Here is a 15,772-nt window from a genome sequence, read left to right on the forward strand (position 1 = left end):
GAAAATGTAATGGTTAGGAGATTTAATTCGGAGTCCAATTATTATCAGATACTATTACTCAAAATGGAAGGTAAACAATATGTTACCCTGATTAATTTTTACAATAATATCCCGAAGATTGAAATAAGCAAGGTATTTGATGAACTTACACATACTTTACAGAATCCGACAGAAACAAGTCAGGCAGATAACTGTGTTATACTGATTGGTGACTTAAATTGTCATTTATGTCCTCATAGCGACTCAGGTATTTGCGGGTTGGTTAACCTTAAGGGGGATCCTTGCACTCATTTTGAGCGCTCCATCATTGGGAATCTTTTTAATAATTGTTTGTTTCAGTTGGACCTGGGGTTTGCAAATGAGATATGCACCCCACAGGCTGTTCTCCAACCAACTTTCATTGGCAGGGGTTGCCAGTCAGTGATAGATTTTGCCTTGGTCTCTAATAGTCACTCTTTCAGTGTTCTCAGTTTTAAAACAGAGGACATTGCAATGAGTGATCATTTTCCGATTAGTATAATTTTAAATTTTGGCCCGAGTCTGAGTCAGACTAACAATGTAGTTGATAATTTGTATCAGTATGGGATAGCCTTAGCAAAAGTGAACGGTTATTCCATAAAATGGCACAAGGTCGAGCCTATAGCCTTTCTAGAAAGTTTAATTAAAAATCAGTATAATGATTTTATGATCTGTTTATCTGAAAATACTGACTTTACTTCAGTTACTACTGCCTTTCGGAGGATTTCTGAGCAGATTGGTAAAATTCTAACTGGAACTTCACGGAATGGCGTGAAAACTAAGGCGGAGGGCTGGTTCGACTCTTCGTGTAGTTAAGCGCATTCGGTCCTACAGAAAATGCTCAAAAAAGAACCGAAAAATGTGCCTGAGATAAGAAACGCGAGTGCTAATTATTATGCTGCAATTAAAAATAGGAAAATAGAATTGAAGAATGAGGCGTGGAGTGAGCTTCACAAAGCTTGTTCTTTGAAAGACAACACCGCTTTTTGGAAGGCAGTGAACCCGCCTTTATTTGCTGATAGAAAAAAACAGATTCAATAGAGATCGCCATAGAGGAAGGCACATGGGCAACTTACTTTACCGAATTGTATAAGAAAGATGAGTCAGTGAGTACAAGGGACCCTGAAATTCTTGGGACAGCGGAGATCAACTCGCAGGGTCTGTTCCCATTAGATATTGAATTATCTGAAGTGGAACTAGCGATTGCAGCAAGCTCGGCTAGTAAAGCCGCAGGCCCGGATGGGGTCTCGGTGGACTTCTACAAGTCCAACACCAAGCTACGGGCACCCCTCCTGACCAATGTACTCAATAGTTGTAACACAAAAGGATTTCCACAGACTTGGAAAGAGGCAATTGTGGTCCCAATGTTTAAAAAGGGGGACCATAATGATCCAAGGTGCTACAGGCCCATTTCTTTACTTGACTCCTTGATGAAAGTGGCAGGTAGAGTAATATTAAATAGATTACAGTCTTGGGCAGAGGAAAGGAGTGTTCTTTCTAAGTTCCAGTACGGTTTTAAAGTTGGTTTAGGTACTGTCGAACAAGGGCTAAACTTGGCTATAATTATGGGCAAGCATGTGGTAGCAAAAAAGGGTAACTTATTTATGACATTTGTTGATCTGAGCTCAGCCTTCGATTGCCTGAGCCACGAAATTTTATGGGATACCTTATTACATCTTGGTTTTGATCTTAATATTCTGAATTTGATTAAGGAATTGTATAGGGGCGCTGGGACAAAAGTACGATTTGGGAGTAAGGGTGAATGTACATCAAATTTCCCCATAAGGAAAGGAGTCCGACAGGGTTGCATTCTTGCACCCTTTTTATTTAACCTTTATATAAACAGTGTGGCTGACCATCTAACGCGTGAGAGTTTGGACTTCCCCAAAATCGGAGGAACCCCAGCACCTATTTTATTGTACGCGGACGACGCGGTAATCATGGCCAGGACTCAAGTGGGCCTTCAGAGAGCGTTTACCATCTTCTCAGATTACATGGGAGCCAGGGGCCTAAAGATTAATATTGGAAAAACGTTTACTATGTAATGCTCATCTAAGTTAAACGTACAATGTAGCACCTTTTTAGAGAAGTCAAAGATAGAACTAACTAGTACATTTTCCTATTTAGGGATTACTTTTAATAAAAAGGGTATCTGGTCATCAGCCCCCAACACGAGAAAGTTAGCATTTTCACGTGCGATTGGTGCGGTAAGACATTTTGCAAATAAGTTGGGGGGTCGGCCGGTACACATTTTGGTGAATATTTATAGGGAAAAATGTGTGTCCACTGCAATATACAGAGCTGGCATATGGGGGACGGCAGACTGCTGAGAAATTCAATCATGTGAAAATGCTTTTCTGCGGTATTTACTAGCTGTCCCTAAATCAACATCTACCTACGTATGCCACAAGGAGCTAGCTATGGTTTATGTCTCAGACCTAATCAAAGTAAGTCCTGTTCTGCTATGGCATAAGGTTTGGACATCTGAAGCAACAGAGCTTAACAGGGCAATAATTGAGTATTGCCTCAAGCATGAGGGGGCCCATAAAATTGACTGGTTATCTTATGTTAAGGGCTTTCTAACAAAGATTGGTCACCCTGAATATTTTGATTCCCCGTCTTCATTAACTTCGGTTATAAGAAAAGTGTTGAAAGAATCTTGTCTTGTGTTTTTGGAGAATAAACGCTGGGAGTTAGAGGGGAAAAAGGTGTCCGTCGTCCAGAATCATTTAATTTCGCAGGGTCCCGGTATGCAATGTTATCTAACCTTTGTCCAGAGCCGCATGTTATTATCACAGTTTAGGACAGGTAGTTTTTTTTAGGCTGATTACGTTTCCAGATACAAATAATTGGTCTAAAAGCTTGATTTTGAGTCCGTGTGACGATGTTTCCCAGCAGTCTATGATACATTGTATTTTATTCTGCAAGTTTTACACACTTTGCAGGAAAAGATACTTGTTACCTTTGTTGAAGAACTGGGGCCTGAGACAGTGTAGACCTGCCCTCCTGAAACTTCAAATGTTACAAGATGAAATACTAATGTTCCTAGTACCAATGTTTTTAAAAAGTGTTATCAGATGCAGAGCAACAATACATTGAATTTTAAAGTGTACTGCAATTTGTATTGTATTAATGGACTTAAATTCTTAGTCTTTTTTTTAAATGTATTATAATGTGCTTTTATGATTTTAAAATGAAATTGAATAAAGCTATCTTTTGACTTAGACTTTGAGTTAATGAATAATCATTTCGATGTGTGATTGTAACCATGTAGTGACAATGGTTATGTGATTTATTGATTGCTTTTCCATGTTTGTATTGTTTTGTACTGAAGGAAATCATTGACCTATTGGAGAATAGGAAGTACATCCAGTACAATTTTACAAAAATGGAGGGACAAGGCTGGGAATCTTTAAAAAAAGAATTCAGAGATTGTGATAAAGGCGGCTGATAAGGGGGTTGCTATAGTCATACAAAGCATGCAACTCTATATAACTGAGATTAAAAAAAACTGGATGTACAAGAAAGTTATCTAAAGACAAAGACTCCACTCAAGACATTGTGAAGCTAATCAACACACATGTAAAGGATTAGAGGACGGTTACCTTAGTGACCCAGAATAGGACTTCCTAAATAAGAATCCAAGGATATCTACTATCTACACTCTTCCCAAGGTGCATAAGAATTTGGAACAACCACCAGGGAGATCATTTGTCTCTGGTTGTGGGTTCATTTTTCAACCACTGAGCAAATACATTGATACATTTTTGAGACCCTGGGTTGTTGAAACTAGGTCTTACATTAGGGACTCTATGGATGTCATACAGATGGTGGATAATCTACCATTTGACCCTACTACCCAGTTCCTAGTTACTCTTCATGCGGCATTGCTATACACCAGTATACCTCAAGAGCAGGCTTTAGAAGTTGTGCGTGAGGTTCTTAACAGAAGAGACGGCCCAGCATGGGTGCCAACTGATTTCATAGTACTACTACTTGAGATCGCCATGAGTCAGAACTAATTTGTCTTTCAGAACGAGTTCTTCTTTCAAAGGAAGGGTGTGGCCATGGGAGACAGATTTGCTCCTAATCTGGCGAATTTGTACATGTACCAATATGAAGACAAATTTATACAACCTAAACAACCCCCTTCTAGACAACATCACAATTTGGAAACGTTGACAGTGTACTTATGATCTGGACTGGCAGTGAATTAAATCTGATTGACTTTTCCTTTTGGCTAAATGGTAGGTCACCAGATATAAAAGTCACAATGTCTTACAACAAAGAGGTGATCAATTTGCTTGATTTGTCATTGAAAGTAGAAGATGCAAGGATATATATCACCCTATTTAGGAAGCCCACTCTCACCATCCGTGGAACCTTCAGGATAATCTGCCCTACGGGCAATTCCTGAGACTGATGGAATTGCACACATAGAACAAATTTATGTACTGATCACCAGATTAAAGGAAAGAGGGTATCCAAATGGTCTTCTACATAGGGCAAGGAAAAGGGTTTGTATTGTCCTCGCGAAATAGAGTTCTAGAGGTAAAGAATAAAAGTGACATTACCCATGTTAAACTTGTTTGTGTCGCCACATTCAACACGAGAAGCTATGAGATTAAGAAGGTGAGCACAGCGCTTTTTAATTTCACCTGCACCGTAGGAAACTGCTTTTTAAAAATAATCGTATCTTTTCTGCTTTTTAACTTCACTGCACTGTGTTTGTAAAAAAGAAGATTGCACTCACTCACCCCGTTCTACCGCAGGCTTAATTGCCTGATTGTCATGGAGGGTGAAGCTCGAAACCTTGTTCTGCCCAAACTCCCGGTGTGATAGAAAGGCGGAGCTCCGACAGTCACGTGACCTAGAGCCCGTCCTCTATATCACTCGGGTGCCTGCTGTCTTCGCCCCAGACGCACGCTGAAGGCGCAACAGAGTACAACAGTTAAGAAAAGCCCCGTGATAGTGACGCCGACTGTTCTAGGTGCACAGCGCTTTTTAATTTCACCTGCTCCGTAGGAAACTGCTTTTTAAAAATAATCGTTTCTTTTCTGCCTTTTAACTTCACTGCCCTGTGTTTGTAAAAAAAGATTGCACTCACTCACCCCGTTTCACCGCAGGCTTAATTGCCTGATTGTCGTGGAGGGTGAAGCTCGAACCCTTGTTCCGCCCAAACTCCCAGTGTGATAGAAAGGCGGAGCTCCGACGGTCACGTGACCTAGAGCCCGTCCTCTATATCACTCGGGTGCCTGCTGTCTTCGCCCCAGACGCGCGCTGAAGGCGCAACAGAGTACAACCAGTTAAGAAAAGCCCTGTGATAGTGACGCCGACTGTTCTAGGCGCACAGCGCTTTTTAATTTCACCTGCACCGTAGGAAACTGCTTTTTAAAAATAATCGTATCTTTTCTGCTTTTTAACTTTACTGCACTGTGTTTGTAAAAAAGAAGATTGCACTCACTCACCCTGTTCCACCGCAGGCTTAATTGCCTGATTGTTGTGGAGGTGAAGCTCGAACCCTTGTTCTGCCCAAACTCCCGGTGTGATAGAAAGGCGGAGCTCCGACGGTCACGTGACCTAGAGCCCGTCCTCTATATCACTCAGATGCCAACTGTCCCGCGCAGCGGACGCGCCGCCGGCGCACCGAAGGCAAGCCCATCTACGCCCGTCAGCGACCGACCGGGGCTAGGGGCCACCCTCCCTGCTCTTACGGCAACCACTACCTTTAAATACAGTTCCGAGGCTCAACTAAAACTCAGAGGACGAGTCCCCACATGTCCCACGAAATGTAACCTAACACAGAAGAACCCCAGGTGTCCCCATTGTGGGCTCCAGCTCTCCCCGGTCCCCGAAACAGGAACCACCCCGCGGAGTATCTTACTCTTAAACTGTAGATCTCTCCCCCAACACACTATTGAGATCGCTCTCTTGCTGGAAGAACTCAATCCTGACGCCCTGTTTCTCACTGAAACCTGGCTGCATGCTGACTCAGACCCAGACATCGTCCAAGCACTACTGAAAGGGTATCAAATTGAGCGAGCAGACCGCACAACGGGGAAAGGGGGTGGGCTGGCAATCATCTACAAAGACTGCTACAGCTGCCGCTCCTCTCCTCACCCTATCCCAAATTGCGAGAGCCTCTCATTTTCAGTAGACTTCTCACCTACAAACACCTTGAACGGAATACTTATTTACCGACCCCCAGGCTCCGTGGGGCAGTTCATCAACTCCCTATCTCCCTCCATTGCAAGCCTAGTATGTAATTCTGCAAACTATACCCTTCTGGGAGACCTGAACATCCACCTAGATAAAGCCTCCGACCCTGACACAGTAGAAACAACCGGCAACCTGGCCGCACTGCAGCTCCAGCAATTAGTACTAAAGCCCACCCACTCAAAGGGCCATCTCCTCGACCCCATTTTCACCAACTACCCTAGCTTGTCAGCAGGAAAACCCCTGCCCTTGTCCTGGACAGACCACTACCTAATCCCAGCTATCTGGAGCTGCCCAACGCCCCCTCGAACTACAATTCCTACTACCAGGAAGGAACGCAACTGGTCCAAGCTCCCTCAAGCAGAATGGTCATCCTCATTAGATGCCCTCAAACCACTGCACAACACAGACCCTTGTTAAGCTAATGACAACTTCAATAAATAGATCTCTAACTCCCTAGATCACGTTCTCCCCATCACTACCACAAACCCAAAACGCGCCTCTAAGACCGCTCCCTGGTATACCCAATACCTCCGAGACAAGAAACGCCATTGCAAAAAACTGGAGACACTGGCGCCTAGATTATTCCCTCTCTAGGAAAGCAGCCCACAGGGTCGCGATAAGAACATACAAACACAAAATCAGAACAGCACAAGCCCTCTTCTACGAAAGTAAGATCATCACAGCCTGGTCGCAGGCCTGGTGGCCATCAGAATTAGGTGCGATCCCCCGCCCTGCAAACTCTGTTAAGAATTTAGGAATATGGCTGGATGCGGAGCTTTCTTTTAAGCAACAGATTAGCAAAATTACGGGTAAATGTTTCGGAATACTAAAAACACTCCGTAAAGTCCTAGATCTGCTCCCCATCAGTGCCAGGAAGACACTTATTCATGCCCTAGTTACTCCTCATTTGGACTACGGCAACGCTCTTCTTCTAGGACTAAGCAGAAAAGGCTTACATCAATTACAATGCGTCCAAAATGCTGCGGCCCGCCTGGTACTGAACCTTCCACGCAGGGCCTCTGGTAAAACAGCACTACGAAAACTTCACTGGCTCCCTATCGAGGAGCGCATTAAGTTCAAAGCTCTTTGTTTTGCCCATCGCATTGCCCAGGGAAAAGGGCCAAGTTACCTGCGCAACCTTTTGACCATCCATCGCCCCACCCGGAACCTCAGATCTGCTGGAGCGATGTTGTTTCAGCTCCCTCGCGTACGCAGGACTAGGATGGGAGGTAGCTCCTTTCGCTTTCTTGCAAGTAAGCACTGGAACAATCTCCCTCTTGACCTGCGCATGGAGTCCTCAGAAACAAGATTCAGACTAAAACTAAAAACCTACCTTTTTCCAAGGCAATAATTGTTTCCTGTAGCCTGGGACCCAGACAGGCCCCAGACCTCGGCCTCTTCAGGGTACTGTAGCATTTCTAAGCGCGGGGACACACTGTCTTTAGTGTAACCAGGCGCTCTAAAAGTCGTTTTATTATTATTATTATTATTCACAGCCGCATCCAAACCCAGAGAAATCTATAAAATTGCTAAATCCCTCCTTAAACCACTAGAAAAACCCCCCAATCTTCCCCAACCCACAAGCTAGATGCGCCAACCTGGCAACATTTTTCTACAACAAAATTCAAAATATATACTTCGCTTTCCCACAAACTCCAATCTCCCTCCCAAACACCCCTCCCACTCCTACCCCCGAACCTCAGCTACCCTCCCCAAACCCCAAACTCTCGCCTTCATACCCCCATTAGACCGATCCTCTCTGGAATCAATAATGCATCTCGTAAAGTCTGGGTCCCCGAATGACCCAGCTCCTCCACGATCCTTGCGGACAGTCGCAACACATATCCTCCCCACGATGCTAGAGATACTTAACTCCTCGCTTGCCACAGGAATTGTTCCGCTTCCATGGAAGCTTGCCATGGTTAAAGCACTCCTCAAAAAACCTAACCTTGATCCCAACATCCCAGGGAACTATAGACCCATATCCCTGTTGCCTTGGCTCAGCAAGATAGTAGAAAACACGTTAATAAAACTCTAACAGAATTTCTAGAAACCCAACAGCTGCTAGACCCCACTCAGACAGGATTCCGACCCATGCATGAACCAGAAACCGCCCTCGTCAGTGTGTTAGAAGAGGCTCGGAAGATCACCGACCAAGGAGGCACTGCAGCCATTATCCTACTTGACCTAAGTGCCGCCTTCAACACGGTCAACCACAGCATATTGCTACAACGACTCACCAACATAGGTGTCTCATCAACGGCAATCTCCTGGTTTACCTCCTTTTTAAAAGAACGATACTTCCAAGTTTTCGAAGGCGAAACTTCATCAGAAAACGCCTAAACTGTGGGGTGCCACAGGGCTCCTCCCTAAGCCCCACACTTTTTAATGTGTACATGAGCCCCCTAGCTGAGGTAGTCCGACCCTTTGGGCTAACAGTAATTACCTAAGCAGACTACACTCAGCTAGTGGTGGCTCTGAGTCAGGCCAACTTCCCCTTATCCCACCTTAGGGACGGCCTCTAGGCAGTTGCCTCCTGGATGACCTCGTCCTGTCTCAAATTGAATGGAGACAAAACGGAGCTAATGTTGGTAGGCCATCGCCCCCACACCAACATCGAACATCTCTGGCCCCCATGCCTCGGACCACCTACGGCACTCAAGGACTCCATCAAAAGCCTGGGCGTCTGGCTAGACATTTCCCTTAACTTTAAGCAACAAGCGGCAAAACTCTCCGCCACCTGCTTCGGTCTACTCAGACTGATACGAAAAATCACCCCCCTACTACCATTCAATGCAAGAAAAATTATGATCCAGGGCTTAATCCTGTCACGCCTGGATTTTGGCAACGCCCTCTATTTGGGAGCCCCACAGTCTTCCCTAAACAAATTACAGGTGGTCCAAAACTGCGCTGCACGCACCCTTCTTCTAATCCCCCGTCACACATCAGTCAAGCAAGAACTCAGGAAGCTACACTGGCTCCCAGTTAGGGACCGAGTTGCATTCAAGTCCCTCTGCATTGCATACAGAGCTTTTTGGAAACCGGAGCCCCCATTAATCACTCTCTAGTCACCCCCTACCTACCTAATAGACAGCTCAGATCCACTCTCTCACACCTACTTACAGTGCCCCGAATCAAGAGGGCCAGGTGTGGCGGACGCTCCTTTGGATACAATGCGACAAAACTCTGAAACGCCCTGCCTCTACAACTACGCAGGGAACCCAATATAATGTCCTTCAGGAAAGGCCAAAAAAACGAGCTTTTAAAAAACTAGTGAATGCTCCCTGCACCTCCCACGCATTGGTTCACAGCGCTAGGATGCCTCCGGGTAACTACCGCGCTCTATAAATACTCATTCCATTCCAGTAATAAATACTGGAAATTGGTGGAAACCGAGATAGACACAACTGAAAAAACACGTTTTGCCTTGTAAAAGAGATAGGAATGTAAAAATACTTTGTCAGCTCCTGTTTGAAAACTTGACCTGCACCAGACATCCGAGCACAATTGAATTTACCACCCCTTATAGGGCACTTCAAATGTGGATATTGCAAAGCGTGTGAGCTAACAATAGAAATGAAGGAGATCATACGTTTAGATTGGACAACTACATTACAACAACATATCAATTGTAATAGCTCTGATGTGATCTATGCGATAAGCTGTCCATGTGACAAAATATATGTAGGACAAATGAGGCAAAACGTTAAAGCAAGAATTCTGCAACATTGTAGTAGGATTAGATGCAGGGTTCAAGGGGCACCTGGTCGAACACTTTGAGTTGAAGGGTCATGAAATAGAGTCTAAAGTGTCAGGTACTTGAGAAGATAACCTGCAATCCCAGAGGTGGGGACATTTCATCTATGTTGACTCTCAAGGAGTGCAAATGGAAACATGTCCTTGATACAGTTAATCAAGGTCTTAATGAACTTGAGAACATCAACAGACAAACAGGACTGCTCAGCAACATCTCATTTATCGCCTAGCTTACTATTCCTTGGATGATGTCAGCTTGATACATATATACAAGATTGTCTCAAGCATTACATGCCTTTGCCCAGGAATGTACAATTTATGTCAGCTGCTTTATTCACATGTATAAGATTGTTTCAAGCATTACCTGTTTTGGGCTAGGAATGTACAATTCCTGAATAATTATTCAGCAAGGTTTTTCGAAGCATATATACTTACTAACCAGCAACAGAGTAGGGGGCATGGCTTGGCTAGCGACCGGAATGGCCTCGCTGGGCTGAAGCTCCCGGCATTTCCCACACATAAAAACGGCTCAAAATTGGCGAAGGGGCGTCGGAACAGCGCGGCACTACATGGTGAAACTCTGACCTGGTGTTGTGCCCGCATGGTGGAGATATCGAAGGGCGAAGTTCGGAGGTGCTGCACGAGTGCTCCGAGCAAGATGGCGGCCTGCTGAGAGCCCGGGCACTACCTCCCAGCGGTTGGTTCGTGGAACGGCGGCACGGAGAGAGGCGGTGGGCGGCCCACGGGGCCCTACATCCGAACCCCTGCAGGGCGGTGGGCGCTTTGCGGTCCGGAGCGGCCCCTGCACCTCCATCAAGCGGCCTGCTCTGCTCCTTGGCGCCTTCTAATACGGAGGCGGGGGGAGTGAATCTGCGGCGATGTGTCTTCCCGCCCGGGCAGATCACCGGCACGCAACGGGACACGGCCAAACATGCAGACCACCCCCGCCCCCCCGGGACAATTGTGGGTAAATACCGCCCAGTGACTGTGACCATATTGCCTACTCGGGCCCCCCCTCCCCCCATTGTTGCCTACCTCCTGCGCCGCCATACGCAAGATATTCTTGCTATCCTCCGCCACAACTACACAGGAGGAGGACCCCTCAGGTTGCCAGCGTCTCCATAGCGCGGCCATGAGCGCTGAACACGCTGTGTGGCCCATAAACAGGTAAATTTGTCCAGCTCCGGCCTGCCTCGTGGTTGCACGCAACTGGAGGGGAAAAAACATGCGTAAGCACAAAGTGCAGCCTTTTATTTTCCCAACCTTTGCGCCAACACAGATTATTGCTGCACCACGTCCGATGCCACCAGTCCTACTAGCAGACTAACGTTCCAAAGGCTACAGCTACATTGGGAATCCTGCCTGCACACCTACGCACACTTACCCTCCACATAGTCCGCACACGGTTAGTGCAGCATGGGCCGCAGAGACTTGAAGCTACGACAACTTCCCTTTGAGAAACTTGCAGACGCAAACAAAAGCATACCCAACGACATGGCAGCGAGTGGACAGGCACCGCCCGCACTTCCAGAGGACGCTGGTCAACTGAGCCCTTTGCTGCTTGAGATGCGGGCGGGATTCAAGGCTCTAGACGTTCGCTTTGACACCCTAGACAAACACATGGCGGACCTAGGAGCCAAAATTCAAGTGCACGACAGACGCTTGGATGTGGTGGAATTTCGCACATCGGATCTGGAAGATGGCACAGCCCAATCTCTGAAAAGGATCGACAGGATGGAAAGAATATTGAAGGAAGTGGCCATTAAAAATGAAGATTTGGAAGCCAGGAGTTGACGCAACAACATCCGCCTTGTAGGCGTGCCAGAGTCCACAGCCGCTGGACGAATGGACAACCTGGTGGAAAATATCCTGGTAGGTTTATTCGGAAAAGAGGCGTTTACCCCGGGGTTTGTTGTGGAACGTGCCCACAGATAGCTCTGCCCCAAGCCTAACCTCAGCCTCCCACCACGACCCATTATCGCCAGCATAATGAATTTCAGAGACACTGCGTTACAAATGGCCAGAGAAAAGGGTGAACTCACGTGGCAAGGCTCCAAATTATCATTGTACCCTGACTTCACCACTATGGTACAAGATGCTAGAAGAAAGTTTCAAGGAGCTAAGGCCACTCTCAGGAATCTGGGATTAAAATATGGCATGCTATACCCTGCCAGACTGAGGGTGGAAGTTAACGGCCGGTCCCGTGTATTTGAGAACCCGACAGAGGTGTAGGAATTTTGCCACGTCTACAAACTTAATAATAAGGGCCAACCCGGGGATGTCACCTCGTCCCCACCCCAGAGCGGGTCTGATGCCAGCGCAGACCTGTTTTCCTCCCAAGGCCCTGGATGAACGTTCGACTTATGTATACTCCGCTCTAATGTTCCTTCATAACAAATTGATGGGATTTGCATGCTAAACTGTATCATATGTTTTTTGGTTACTAGAGTGCTGGATAGCGTATGTCCCCACCTTTGGTGTACACCAAGAGATTGTGTTTTCTAAACTAACATGTACCCCTCGAGTACTGCTTTAGATTCATACCAAATGTTTTGGGTATTATGGGTGGCTATTGGAAATTGGGGATTGCCTCTCCGATTGTGCGGGAAGGCTGGGTGGGGGTTGGCGGGAGGGGAATTAATGTTTTTGCATTGCTCTGAGTTCGAGTTATATCTAATTGCTAACACATTTGTTAGGTACAGTCACTTACTACTCTTCATTATTAGACACATTAAACAGATATGGCGCACATAGGCCACAGCACCGTCGCATATTACCCTGGCCAAAAGGAAAGTTAGGGGTCTTAATGACACCCGTAAGAGAAGGCAGGTACTACAGTGTTTGATTCGCCACAAGGTAGCCATTGCCCTGATACAGTAGACCCATCTCCCTATTCAAGACCGGTCCCGATTTGCAGCCTTGTGGGGCCCCAACTGCTATTTTGCCAATTACAGCAACTACGCTAGAGGCACGGCCATCCTTGTTCATAAATGTCTCCACTTTAAATGTCATTCTTTTATACATGACAAGTCCGGTAGGTTTGTGATTGTAGAGGGCCCGCTGTTCTACTACAAGATTGCACCAGGGAGTGTTTATGGCCCTAATACTGACTCTCTCGATTTTTTTTTTCATGCCCTCCATACAAAGTTGCTACAACTGGGCTCCACCCCCCTGTTATTGGGAGGAATTTCAACGTGACATTTGACCCTGTCTCCGACAGCACATCATCAGCCCCTGACCCGAAACCAAGGGCGCGCAGAGCTCTACATTCTATGTGCGACTCCCTCTCACTAATAGATCTGGGACTTCTACGAGCCCCAGACTCCGCTACATATACACACTACCCCAGTGCAAGTAACACCTGGACGCAAATTGATTACTGGCTGGCCTCTCCCACACTTTCTAGATGGTTCCTCGACCTACAAACATTACCCAGATCTTACTCTGATCACTCCCTAGTGCTGTTAGGACTGATGATTCCCCGCCCGGAAGGTTATGAACGGCAGTGGCGGTTCCCATCTCGCGCCCTGGATGACGACTTATTTAAGCAGGAATTACACACAGCCATTGAAGAGTACTTTGATATCAACACTGGTTCTGTGAATTCTGAAGCGATGTTGTGGGAGGGCTTCAAAGCTTATATGAGGGGTGTCTGTGTTTCAAAAAGTGCAGGGGTACTCCGGGACTTACGCAATACACTCTCCTGGTTAGAAAATGAATTGGCTGCGTTAGACGCCTCACAGAGAGTGACAGCTGACCCAGGGTACTACATGAAAAGGGCAGCTTTACTCCAAGAGTACAGAGAAGTAGCTGATAAGGAAATTTTGTACATGGGGAAGAACCATAGTGCCAAAGTTTATGGAGAGGGAGATCGCCCTGGATGGGTCCTAGCCCAACTGCTTCGACCCCCCCCCATGCGAAATCAGATGTCACAGAATTGCACATCACTTCAGGTAACACACTCACGGACCCTCTTCTGATACAAGAAGAATTTTTGTCCTATTTTAAAACGCTCTACACCACTAAGTTGGGATCTGACCACTCTGGACAAGAGGCATACCTTTCGGAAATAGCGTTAGTTTACTTAGAAACATTTATGCAAGATTTCCTAGCGGAACCGATCACGTCTGACAGCATAAACGAGGCCATTACCGCTTTGAACACATCCACGGACCCCGGACTGGATGGATTCACAAGCGAATTTTATAAAGCATACACAGACCTATTGATCAGACTCTTGCTGGACATCTTTGCCGAAGCCTTGGAGGCACAGCAGCTCCCCCCTACCCTCAGGGAGGCTGTTATTATATTGCTACCAAAACCTGGCAAGGACCCCCTCCAATGTAGCTCATATCGCCCACTTTAATTGCTTAATCTAGATTATAAAATTCTCGCGAAGGCCTTGGCATGTTGCCTCTCGCTCCTTATGGAATCGATAATATCCCCTGCCCAGTCGGGATTCATCCCACACCGGTCCACCGCTTTCAATCTCTGAACTCTGTTTGACACCCTTCACAGATTAGACCTGGAAGTGCCTGCGGCAGCGGTCCTGCTAGGTACCGAAAAAGCTTTTGACTCCCTAGAGTGGCCATTCTTCCTTTCTATAATACAGTGTATGGGAATGCCTCAGGGCTTCATTGCAACCACTGCCCTACTATACACGCGCCCTACTGCTAAACTCCAGCTAAACGGTACCCTCTGTGCGCCCTTCCTCTTATCATGCGGTACATGTCTGGGATGCCCCCTTTCTCCTTTATTTTGGCAATGGACCCCTTGATTAGGCACTTTCAGGAAAAACACCTCCACAGGGGATTAGTGTTCAGAACGGGCCCAAAATTAGTTTCTCTATATGCGGAGGATACGATCCTATATGTTCAACACCCTCAAATAAATCTTGATCCGCTACTCGGAGAGATCCTCCGATTTGGTACTTTCTCTGGCCTGGGGATTAACTGGCAAAAGTCGGTTATTTTTCCTCTCACGATAGGGACAGGGACCCGTTGGACCCCGGAATTCCCACTAGATTGGTGCGCTGAGTCGGTAAAATATTTAGGGATACACATCCACCATGATGCCGAACAGATTGTATGTCGCAACTATGGGGTGGCAATCTCCCAGCTAGAGGCGCAAATTAACTCTTGGCTTAAACTCCCTCTCTCCATGGCAGGACGCGTAGCCTTGATAAAAATGATAGTCCTCCCTAAGTTCCTTTATTTCTTCGACAACATTCCAATCCCACTCACCAACAAGTTTTTCAAAACTCTACCGTCCCTATTAATCAAACTAGTATGGGGCAATACGACACCCAGGGTGAAGTGGCAGGTGATGACCCTTCCCTGTGATTAGGGGGATATGGAGTCCCTGATCTGCACTTATACTATTTGGTTGCACAATGTAGTTTCGCGCACAAATGGTTCCACCCAGATGCTAGGATCACCTACCTCCGACCTGAATCGGACTTCGTCCTACCCTCCACACTTGCTTCAGTGCTACCCACCGGTATCCCTCCTGATCCTAAAGTTATACAACCAGTTTCCACTACCAGCTGGACATGGCATAAACTGAGCAGCAATACCCACACACAGACGCTGTATTCCTCCTCTCTTCCCCTACCAAATGATCACTTATTGCCTATCACAGGTGAGAAGCTGGTGCAACGAACTTACACTAAATTCAACATTCACACACTAGGAGATTTCTTTCCCGCGGGTCATGTTTTTGACCTGGAGGATATGTCCATGTTTTCACAGGAGAAAGTGGGTTGGAAGCTCGCTCCCTA

Source organism: Lissotriton vulgaris, unplaced genomic scaffold, assembly GCF_964263255.1.
Source record: "Lissotriton vulgaris unplaced genomic scaffold, aLisVul1.2 SCAFFOLD_682, whole genome shotgun sequence".
Classification (NCBI taxonomy): Eukaryota; Metazoa; Chordata; class Amphibia; order Caudata; family Salamandridae; genus Lissotriton; species Lissotriton vulgaris.